The sequence below is a fragment of the Myxocyprinus asiaticus genome, chromosome 30, assembly GCF_019703515.2.
Source record: "Myxocyprinus asiaticus isolate MX2 ecotype Aquarium Trade chromosome 30, UBuf_Myxa_2, whole genome shotgun sequence".
Lineage (NCBI taxonomy): Eukaryota > Metazoa > Chordata > Actinopteri > Cypriniformes > Catostomidae > Myxocyprinus > Myxocyprinus asiaticus.
In genome coordinates, this window is record NC_059373.1 from 44,736,046 (window position 1) to 44,748,604 (window position 12,559).

Sequence of the window (12,559 nt, forward strand, 5' to 3'; positions counted from 1 at the left end):
CACTAGGAAGACGCTGGCTACCACCACTGGAGTTCGCTAGTTCGAATCCCAGGGCGTGCTGAGTGACTCCAGCCAGGTCTCCTAAGCAACCAAACTGGCCAGGTTGCTAGGGAGGGTAGAGTCACATGGGGAACCTCCTGTGGTTGCTATAATGTGGTTCGTTCGGTGGGGCGCGTGGTGAGTTGAGCGTGGTTGCCGCGGTGGATGGCGTGAAGTCTCCACACACGCTATGTCTCCGTGCCAACACGCTCAACAAGCCACGTGATAAGATGCACGGGTTGATGGTCTCAGAGACGGAGGCAACTGGGATTCGTCCTCCGCCACCCTGACTGAGGCGAATCAATACACGACCATGAGGACTTAAAAAGCACATTGGGAATTGGGCATTCCAAAGTGGGAGAAAAAAATAAATAAATCTGCACTAGGGATGGGCGGATCGATACTAAAGTATTGATACTTCTGATACTGTTGTAGTATCAAGAATATCGATCCTCACATAAAAATATCGATTCTGAAGTTTTTTTTTAACTAGTGATCTTATTATTTAGATTACATGAATATTAATGCATCTCATAAGCTTCGAAGTGGAAATAATAATTATATTAGCGAATTGTTGCATGGCACCAGAACTATTTTTTCTTCCACTCATCTTGACGCGCAAAAATGCTAAAATACACCAGCAGTCAGACAGCGCTCACCCTTTCATTCATGGCACTCGTTCAAAGAGGGAGCAGTGCTTTCCTGAGGTAATGACAGAAAACATCATGGTTACTGGTGTAACCTCCGTTCCCTGATGGAGGGAACGAGACGTTGGTGTCGATGTAGTGACACTAGGGGTCACTCTTGGGAGCCCGAGACACCTCTGGTCTTTGATAAAAGGCCAATGAAAATTGGCGAGTGGTATTTGCATGCCACTCCCCCGAACATACGGGTATAAAAGGAGCTGGCATGCAACCACTCATTCAGTTTTTCTCTTCGGAGCCGAAAGGTCATGCTCATTGAGCTGAATTTCTACTGTTCATTCACCTCTGTTTTACGCTGAGGAACCGATATAAGGTCCGGCCATTTCAGCGGGTAGTTCAGCGTTGTGGCAGGAGGGACCAACGTCTCGTTCCCTCCATCAGGGAACGGAGGTTACACCAGTAACCATGACGTTCCCTATCTGTCACTCACTCAACGTTGGTGTCGATGTAGTGACACTAGGGGTCCCTATACAAAACGCCACAAGGCTGAATTGTGTTACGTGAACTGGCGGTGTGTGGTGGGCAGACTTGCTGTGTGCCTCATAGCCAGCGCACCAGGTCGAAACGTAACCTCCCCCAACACATTTATGAGTGTCAAACGGCCCTTTTTGGGGACAAGTCGACTACCCAGAGATAGAGACAGGCTTAACGCAGTCGTGGCCTCTTTCCCCTTCTCTTTTTCCACTCCCTAAAAAAGAAGGGGGATTATCTGACTGGGCCGCCAGGTCTAGTCGGGGGGTGTCCCTCCCAAGGGGAGGACACCGCGGAGACCACACCTCGCCCCAAGAGAGGGGGGGATATTTAAGTGGAATGGGGGAGGAGTTACTACAACATGGAGACTGAGGGGCTCTGCCCAAGGAAGACGCAGTTTGCCAGTAGGGAAACGAACTAGCGGAAGATATAGATCGCATGGGGTTAGCCTTACAGGGAACCTCCACATGCAGAGCACCTACCCCAGAACCGGGCTCTTAGTTAGCGCGTGTACTGGGCCGGCAGCGAGTCTCTCCGAAAACTCGACTGCCACAGGGCTCAGAGGAAGTCAACCAGGGAACAACTTTTGTGAACACTACTGGGAATTAACAGCGCACGTCTTCAGCTCAAAAGGAGGTGGAAGGCGCTATGTGCAAGCGATACACCCGGCCGGCTATCCCGGGCTTATTCGCTTGTGTTGCATGCCACTACCTGGGACGAAACCGGTTCCACCCGGAGGTCGTAGAACCTTGCAAAGGTGTTGGGTGTTGCCCAGCCCGCTGCTCTGCAAATGTCTGTTAGAGAGGCACCTCTGGCCAGGGCCCAAGAAGTCGCTACACCACGGGTAGAATGGGCTCGTAGCCCTACCGGGGGTGGCATGTTTTGGGCGAGACATGCCATAGTTATGGCGTCAATGAGCCAGTGGGCGATCCTCTGCTTGGAGACAGCGCTTCCTTTCCGCTGTGCACCAAAGCAGACAAAGAGCTGCTCAGAGATTCTAAAGCTCTGCGTGCGATCCAAATAGATGCGTAAAGCGCGCACCGGACACAGCAATGACAGGGCTGGGTCTGCCTCCTCCTGGGGCAGCGCTTGCAGGTTCACCACCTGGTCCCTAAAAGGAGTGGTGGGAACCTTGGGCACATAGCCCGGTCGGGGGTCTCAGGATCACGTGAGAATAGCCCGGACCGAACTCCAGGCACGTTTCGCTGACAGAGAACGCTTGCAGGTCACCTACCCTCTTGATGGAAGTGAGCGCAGTCAGGAGGGCAGTCTTCAAGGAGAGTGCCTTAAGCCCGGCTGACTGCAAAACTCAAAGGGGGCTCTCTGTAGACCCTGAAAAACTACAGAGGTCCGATGAGGGAACAAGGCGTGGCCTGGAGGGATTCAGCCTCCTGGCGCCACTTAGGAACCTGATGATCAGATCATGCTTCCCTAAGGACTTACCGTCGACTGCGTCATGGTGTGCTGCTATGGCAGCAACGTACACCTTCAAGGTGGAAGGGGACAGCCTCCCTTCCAACCTCTCTTGCAGGAAGGAAAGCACTGATCTGACTGCGCACCTCTGGGGGGCCTTCCTGATGGGAAGAACACCACTTAGCGAACAGACACCACTTAAAGGCATACAGGCGCCTCGTAGAGGGAGCCCTAGCCTGAGTGAACGTGTCTACCACCGTCCAGGGGCCAGACATGGAGATTCCAGAGGTCTGGGTGCGGGTGCCGGATGGTGCCCCTTCCCTGAGAAAGAAGGGCCTTCCTCAGGGGAATTTGCCCGGGGGGAGCTGTCACGAGGAGCGTGAGGTCCGAGCACCACGTCTGGGAGGGCCAGTAGGGTGCTTACCAGGACAACCTTCTCCTCGTCCTCCCTGACCTTGCTCAGGGTCTGTGCGAGCAGGCTCACTGGGGAAAACGCATATTTGCGAATGTCAGGGGACCAGCTGTGTGCCAGCACGTCTATGCCGAGGAAGGCCTCGGTGAGGGCGTACCAGAGCGGGCAGTGGGAGGATTCTTGGGAGGCGAACAGGTGCACCTGTGCCTGACTGAATCGACTCCAAATCAGCTGGACCACCTGAAGGTGGAGTCTCCACTCTCCCTTGAGGGTAACCTGTTGTTACGGCGCGTCCGCCGGAGTGTTGAGGTTGCCCGGGATGTGAGTGGCTTGCAGCGACTTGGTGCTGCTAACTCCGTTGGAGGAGACGGAGGGCGAGTTATGACATACAGCGGGAGCGCAGACCGCCTTGGCGGTTGACATATGCTACCGCTGCCGTGCTGTCTGTCCGAACTAGCACGTGCTTGCCCTGGATCAACGGCCGGAACCTCCGCAGGGCGAGCAGAATTGCCAGTAACTCGAGGCAGTTGATGTGCCAACGCAGCCGCGGACCCGTCTAGAGGCCGGCGGCTGCGTGCCCATTGCCAACAGCACCCCAGCCCGTTTTGGAGGCGTCTGTCGTGACCACGACGCGCCTGGAGACCAGTTCTAGCGGAACACCTGCTCGTGGAAACGAGAGGTCGGTCCAAGGGCTGAAAAGACGGTGACAGACCGACGTAATGGCCACGCGGTGTGTCCCGTGGCGCCATGCCCATCTCGGGACTCGAGTCTGGAGCCAGTGCTGAAGCGGCCTCATATGCATCAACCCGAGCGGGGTGGCAACCACCAAGGATGCCATATGCCCCAGGAGCCTCTGAAAACTGTTTCAGTGGAACCGCTGTTTTCTGTTTGAACGCCTTCAAACAGGCCAGCACCGACTGGGCGCGCTCGTTCGTAAGGTGCGCCGTCAAGGAGACTGAGTCCAACTCCAAACCGAGAAAAGAGATGCTCTGAACCGGGAGGAGCTTGCTCTTTTCCCAGCTGACCCGAAGCCCTAGTCGGCTGAGGTGTGAGAGCACCAGGTCCCTGTGTGCGCATAACCCGTCTCGAGAGTGAGCTAGGATTAGCCAGTCGTCGAGATAGTTGAGAATGCGAATGCCCACCTCCCTTAACGGGGCAAGGGCAGCCTCTGCAATCTTCGTAAAGATGCAAGGAGACAGGGACAGGCCGAAAGGGAGGACTTGTACCGATACGCCTGACCCTCGAACGCGAACCGCAGGAAGGGTCTGTGTCGAGGAAGGATCGAGACGTGAAAGTACGCATCCTTCGAGTCTACCGCCGCGAACCAATCTTGATGCCGGACGTTCGCTAGAATGTGTCTTTGCGTCAGCATCTTGAACGGGAGTCTGTGTAAGGCCCGGTTCAGTACTCGCAGGTCCAAGATTGGCCGCAACCCACCGCCTTTTTTCGGTACAATGAAGTAGGGGCTGTAAAACCCCTTCTTCATCTCGGCTGGAGGAACAGGTTCTATCGCGTCCTTCCGTAGGAGGGTAGTGATCTCCGCGCAACGTAGCAGCGTTTCCGTCTTTCACCAAGGTGAAGTGGACACCGCTGGACCTGGGCGGATGTCCAGCGAAGTGAATCGTGCAGCCGAGTCGGACGGTCCGGACCAGCCCTCGTGACGGACTGGAAAGCGCAAGCCATGCGTCCGAGTTCCGCGCAAGGGGGACCAAAGGGACAACATCATCAGATGTACCGGCGGGTGGGGCCTCGCGGCGGGGCGGAGCTTGAGGTGCCACACCACATCGTGGCCGTGCTGAGTCCGAGGACATCGAAGCACTTACCTGGCTCCTTGTGACCACCCCCGGAACAGCCTGGGATGGGGGAGGAAGAGGCCTGTCCTCATGACCCGTGGAGACTGTCACATCGGGGGCGGATTTGTGCCACAGCTGGGCGCTCAGGGCGGGAGACCGCCACTAGAGCGCCAACCTGCCAAATGGAGTGGTGGACGGTGGTCGTGATGCCAGCCGTACACACCGGATATGTGACCCAGGGAACAAGGAAACCACTCTTGAGGAGCTCTTGAGTACTGCAGCCACTTGGGCATGCAGCGCAATTAAATGCAAAAGGTAACAAAAGATGAAGATCTGCTTACCAGCTCCAGAGCAGCGGGTTTCGTTGTCCCTGGGTCGCCCGTCTCAGGGGCGCTTCGAAGACCTCCGTGGGTTCTTCGGTGCCGGCTGTGAGACGGGTGGCGTCGGCTTCCTGCGGTGGGCTCCACGCCGGGGCCGGGCCGGAGGGGCGGGCTGCGGCGGAGCCGGTGCAGTCACCGCAGGGGGACGCCCTCGGTGATGAGTAGATGGGGTGCGGGATCTTGAGCCACGCCGGGGCAGGACAAGCCGGCTAGCATCCATCTACTGCTCTACCATCGAGAACTGCTGGGCAAAGTCCTCGACGGTGTCGCCGAACAGGCCCGCCTGGGAAATGGGGGCAGCAAGGAATCGTGTCCTGTCGGCCTCACCCATCTCGACCAGGTTGAGCCAAAGGTGGCGCTCCTGGACCACTAGTGTGGCCATCGTCCGCCCGAGAGACCGCGCCGTGACCTCCGTCGCTCGGAGAGTGAGGTCGGCCGCCGAGCGCAGTTCCTGCATCAATCCCGGGGCGGAACTACCCTCGTGCAGTTCCTTTAGCGCCTTGGCGGACTTGCAGGAGAGCCATGGCGTGCAGGGCAGAGGCGGCTTGTCCAGCAGCGCCGTAGGCTTTGACCGTCTGAGACGACGTAAACCTACAGGCCTTGGACGGGGGCTTTGGGCACCCGCGCCAGGTGGCGGCGCTCTGCGGGCATAGGTGCACCGCGAGCGCCTTTATCCACCGGGGGATTGCCGAACAACCCTTGGCCGCCCCACCATCGAGGGTAGTGAGAGCAGGGAAGCTGAAAAGATCGGGACCGGGCAGTAAAAGGTGCCTCCCACGACCTTGTCAGCTCTTCATGCACTTCCGGGAAGAAAGGAACGGGGCGGGGCGTGGCTTTGAGCGGCGCCGCGAGCCCAGGAACCAATCACAGAGCCGCGAGGGTTCAGGGAAGAGCGGTGAAATCCACTCTAACCGACGCTCGCGGCTGTCCGGGAAAGCATGTCGTCATCTCCGCGTCAGCCTGTGACTGGGCGATCGACCCTGAAGGGAGGAGCCCAGCTGAGGCTTCCGACTGGACGAGCCCGCTCTCCGATGCTGCGCTCAAGAGCTCATCACTTTCGCGGGCTCCGAATAAGAGGTCGAACTCGCCGTGAGACGAACCGGTGGACTCACCCGGAAGCCCGATCGGGGCAGACGAGCGTGCTGGGGAATGGGAGGTCCGCGGGGGGATACCCGGCGGAGGCGGTCCCATTGGGGTCCCCAAATCGCCCCCAGTGCTAGCCGCGCTGGCCTCAAACCCGTGGTTAAAAGGACCGAGGCGGGAGCCTCTGGGGTGGCTCGCTTCCTTATGAAGGCGAGCCGCGACCGCAACGTTGCCATGGACACATTCTCGCAATGAGAATGTGACCATCCACGAACGCTGTCTCCGCGTGAGCAGTGCCCAGACACGAAAGACAGTGATCGTGACCGTTAGAAGGCGAGAGATAACGAGCACAACCAGGAATAACACACAATCGGAAAAGCATCTTTAAAAAGACGCGTCTTTAAAAAGACGTTCCGTGTGTGCGCTCTTTTAGAGAAATATATACTCTTTTAGAGGGGAAAAATGCTCTTTCAGAAAATATACTCTCTAGTTTTTCTGCCGAAGCACCCAGGGGCATTCTCTGCAGTGCACCAGTGCAGAGGAGGGAGAAGCCGCTGAAATGCGCCGTCAGATCCAGCAGGTGAATGAGCAGTAGTATTCAGCTCAATGAGCGTGACCGTTCGGCTCCGAAGAGAAAATCTGAATGAGTGGTTGCATGCCAGCTCCTTTTATACCCGTATGTTAGGGGGAGTGGCATGCAAATACCACTCGCCAATTTTCATTGGCCTTTTATCAAAGACCAGAGGTGTCTCGGGCTCCCAAGAGTGACCCCTAGTGTCACTACATCGACACCAACGTCGAGTGAGTGACAGATAGGGAACAGCATCTTGAGTTATTCACACCAAGTAATGACAAATCTAGACGTGATATGTATTATAATGGGTTTGTGTGACCATTTTTACAGGCTTATTTAAATTCAGAAGTGTTGATAATGATCTTTAATCCTCGTTAATAAATGATACCCTTATGAAAACTACCCATGGATTTACTGTAGTAATGTTGTATTAACCATGACTAGTAACCACGACTGTAGAAACCATGTTTTTTTGTTTGTTTTTTTGGCAGTAACCAAGGTTTTGATACAATTAACCATTAGTTTTGCTACAGCATTACTGTAGTATCCATATTGTAACTTGGTTTTAGTAATAACCATATAATAATATCTATGGTTAATTTTGTGGTTTTATATGTTGCTTATACTGACTAATTTTGAAAAGGTAAACAAAGCAGCCTAATAATTTGCTGCTTAGGCTTATAAATATATATAAAAAATGTAAGTAATAATTTAAGTTACTAATTTTATCCAAAGAATTCGTAAAAATTAAATTTATTAGAGGTATGGTATTAGTATCGATATCAGCGATACTGTCCTAAAAGTACTTGGTATCGGATCGAAAAGAAAAGAAGTGGTATTGCCCATCCCTATTCCGCACGTTCAAATGCCTTTCGCTGTAATAGGACGTCACACCTCTCCACCAATTGTCTACTTTCATAACTCCCACCAAATGAATTTATTTTTTTTTTTGTAGTGCAGTTATGTCAGATTTATATCACCAGGACTTCAATTTCAAAAACCCATAGAATTTATGATCTTGGAAAAAAGACAATTTAGTGTGATTCATTTTTTTATTTTATTTATTGTCTGCTGGCAAAGATCGTCAGCGGCCCGCAATAATAGTTGTTTACATTCACTACACTTTAATATCACAACATTCCTTTATTTATTTATTTATTTTATTTTTTTATTATTACTCTATTGACCCCATCACCTTATCAACTACATTTTTCTTTTTATTCACCACTTAAGTTCAGGCAATTCCTCAGCAATCAGTCTTGTGTCCCTTAGTTTCTGTCGGCTGTAGTGATGTGTCCTTCGCGAACAAGTCTGCTCTTTGAGTTGGCTCTTTTAATTGAACAATGGCAGCCCACTCCCATCTGAAAGCCAACTGTTCGATGCTGCTGTTTTGCACATTGCAATTTATTTTTTATTTGTTATATGACACAACATGTTCCGTTTTGATTGTGATTTGTTTGGAATGATTTGTGTTTTGGATATTTCAATAAAAATAAACGTTCAATGCACATGTGTAATAATAGTGTTTCATGTTTTTACATTTTTTACATTTTTTATACCAAACATAATGTTAATATAATAAATTGAATAATTTAAGGGAAATATGTGCACACATACCAATCATAGGTCAAAACATTGCTAAATTTGGCTGAATTATAAAACCCAGAAGTGTTACTAAATGAAGAGCCAACGAAGAGCTGTTTGGGAGCCAAAAAAGCCAGCTCTTATTGCTTAGCTGAGCTAAATGATTTTGCTCACTAAAAAGAGCTGGAATTCCAATCACTAAAGTGAAATATTTACCTGAAATCCATTTAAAACAACCTGGAATGCACCAACAATGAAGAAGATCATTATTAAGATCAACACCTGCTTAGTGAACAACTTTCTGCTGCAGGTAAAGACATTTTCCAAACAAAATCAAAACACTACACAAAACAGCACTTAGACAAAAACCATAGACATTACCATGTTTTTGGACATGTACCACAGAGTACCATAATATTTAAGTACCTTTAAGTATACAGAAAAAATACCATGGTACATGAAAATGGTAATCATCAGTCATGTGTAGGGCTTTACTGGTTGTTTAGATCAGTGTTACTATCAGAAATAATTAATAATTATTTCTGTAGTTATTAATCAATATTTAAATTAATTAATTGTATCTAACTCATTAAAACCTCATATGGGACTCCAGTAAATGTAGTGTGCTACGTTTAGGAGCAAGTTTGGTTATTAGCAATAATTAATAATTATCAAAGATAATTATTAATTATTAAAATCAATAGAACACTGATGAGAATTAATGTTAGCTTTTTTTAATCCTTTAAATCAACAGTTATCAAAGATAATCGTTAATTGTTAACGTCGATGAAACATTAATTAAAATTAACACTATCTTATTGATCATTCAAATTCAATCAAAGATAATTATCAATTATCAAAAATCAATAGAATATTAATAAGGATTAACATTGACGGGGCACCACCCTGGAATCAGGGACTAATAACCGAATATTAAAACAGTCTCAATATTAGATTGTTTTCTTAGGAAAATCGACATCCGAAGAATATCGATTTTCGGGAAAAAAAAAACAATGAATGAAGGTTTGAATCCGAGCACTGACATCCCGTCAGCTTGACACAGGCGTATGCAAAACAAACCAAAACACTTCTCTTTGTAATATAAATAAGGTTTATTTATACAGTAATATCAATTAATAATTAATACGATGCAGTCAATAAACTTCCGACCTACAACTACAAACTAAACAGTGATATGATTAGATATGGAAATAAAAAGAATCCTATAACACATAAGGTGTGTGTGTGACAGAGTGTGTGTGTGTGTGTCAGTGTGGTTAGTGAGAGAGAGAGAGAGAGAGATGATTAAGTGACAGCCCGAAAGCTGATTTCGCGATAGCTGGAGATAAAGCAGCTGTGTTCATCACTCAGAGACGCGGTTTTACGAGCGGGGCTCGTAAAAGTCCTGAACTCAGTTGCTGTCTCACCCGCAATGGCGAAAATGCACAACAATCCAATTTGGTTGGACCACAATACAGCAAAACAAATTTGTGACAATTAATACCCTGGGTATTAATAATTAGCGGACATGGCGGTCCGTAAACTGTACAAGCAAAAACCTTGAAACACAAGAATAACACGCTATAATATTCTATCTCTGCCCAGACGTAACCTCTTACTTGTATCGTATGAGGACACAGGTAGAATGTGTTTTCCTCTGTCCTTTAACTTTGACCCGGTTCCTTGAGGCTCGGGTGATGACGGGGGCCGTTTCCTCGCGCTGCCGGCAGGCGGTACGGCTGTTGATTCTCGGCGGGCTGGCGGAGAACTCAGAAATGTCGACTTGATTGAAGATGGAAGAGTCTTTAATCTCTTCACTTCTGTAGGCCAACGGATGAAGATGCGAATTGCTCGGCGGTCTCCTTCGGATCCGTTAGAGTGTTCGGTTGAACACAGAGTAATCTCAACTCGTCCAGCGAGATGGAGATTGTATGGCTACAGTTTCAAGTCGGCCATTACTTCCTTAAGCCACGAGGTTACACCGGAGAGCAGCAAAAAGCTACGTCCGTATTCGGTGAACTAAGTCACTGGAAGCAACTCTGGAAACATTTCAGAATTATTTAAAGTCCTGATGATGTCATGTTTGAGGGACGTTCTGTGGTGTGCCTCATCCAATAAGAGTTGAGCGCTCGATCCTTTAGTGAGCAAGGCTTCATGGATCTGTAGTCTGTTTTGGACTCCCTTTGTTTGATTTTGGCGCGATTTTTATCAGTAAAATTTACGACTAAGAAGGAGGGGGCTTGAGGAATGTTTTTATGACTGTTAGGCCTGCCTTTGTCTTCTATCTGAATACATGAGGCCCAACACATGTGTACCATGGTAGTACCACTGTATTCTTTTAACCATTTAGAGTACATTGTAAATACCATGTTACATGAATATGGTAATATTAAATACCAAGGTACAGGTATATATCAAAGTATCATGGTAATACCATCACATACTATTATTGTATGGTACTGCCACAATACACTTTAAAAATGTCATTTTGAAAAAACTGAACAAGTGTCAACTGTGTCATATGCTGCCTTCACCTACTCTCAAAAATTTCCTACTTCCCACTTCTGAAGTCATAATTACAAGTTCATCACATTCAAGTGCTTTGTTGTCAGAAATATAGGAAACATGGAGACAAATATTCTAGAATATTATAGAACACTCTACCTTGCATCTAGTTAATTTTTTAATCACTCAATTTCTCTTTTCATTTTTTAAGCTTTAATGTCCTTGTAAAACTTTTAATTTGATCCACACAGTGTAGGCAAACATGACTTTTCCAGTTTTTGGAGATATTTTTTTGTTTTATAATAATCATGTATATGATCTAATTACAAATGACTATTTTTTATATATCATATTTTTTTTTTTTTTGTAATTAACATTTTTTATTGATTCAAAGAAAAAACACAACAGAGAAAAACACAACATATACGCACCGAATCAACATTTAGCTTTTAACCCTCATTAACACCAACCCCACCCTACACCAAAGAACACCCCTGTGGTCACATAAAATAATAAACACATATAAACAATAAAAAAAATAAAAATAAATTATATATATATAAAATAAACATGCGTAATTAAACTAAATGTCTCCCTCCTAGAGTCCTCCAAAACTGCCAAATACCTACCCCAGTTCCTGAAAAATAAGTCCTCCAGCCCCAGCCTTCCATCTATCATCTTTTCATAAGCCGCCACCCTCCCCATCTCCGCACACCACTCCTGAAATGGTGGCGCTCCGTCTGATTTCCATCCCCTTAAAATAATTTGTCTGCCAATAATCTGCCAGTCAGAACCCAATTTTTTATATATTTGTCCCCCGAATTTTATAACTTCCCCATCGCCCAAAATGCAAAGTCTGGGGCAAAGTAAAATTTGAGTGCCCAGAATGTCACGCAAATAATTCTGAATCTTTAACCAAAAATCTTGGATCTTAACGCATCCCCAAAAAACATGGGTTGTGTCTCCAACTTCTGATTGGCATTGCCAGCTGGTGGGTGTGTCTTTAAGACCAAGCCTATATAATCTAGAGGGGTCCAATAAAATCTTTGTAAAATCTTAAATTGCATAAGGTGAACCCTTGCATCTCTAGATGCAGACTTGACATTTTTCAGAATCTTAGTCCACACTCCATCCTCCAATACCAAATTCAAATCTTTCTCCCATAATCTCTTAATGGAAGTTAAAGATCCATCCACCATACTCTGAATTAACAGGGAGAAGTACACTGATGCCTCATGACCTTTTCCAAAAGCCGCAATCACCACAAAGCATCTGCCTCCTTAGGGGGGTGTGTGCTACTAGTACAAAGCAGGTGGCGCAATTGTAAATACCTATAAAACTGAGGTCTGGGGATCCCAAAGTGTTGGACCAAGTTTTCAAACGATCTCAACACTCCACTTTCATACAGGTCACCGAGTGTAGCAACCCCTCTCACAATCCTCTCTGGCCAGCAGAAAGGGGACTTGCCAATACATAATCTTGGGTTCTGCCATATGCTCGAGGCAACATTTAAATAAGTGTCCAATTTAAACAATCTGGACACTTTAGTCCATACCGAGTGTAAATGCGAAATAACGGGGTGTAACTTAACTTTTCCGATT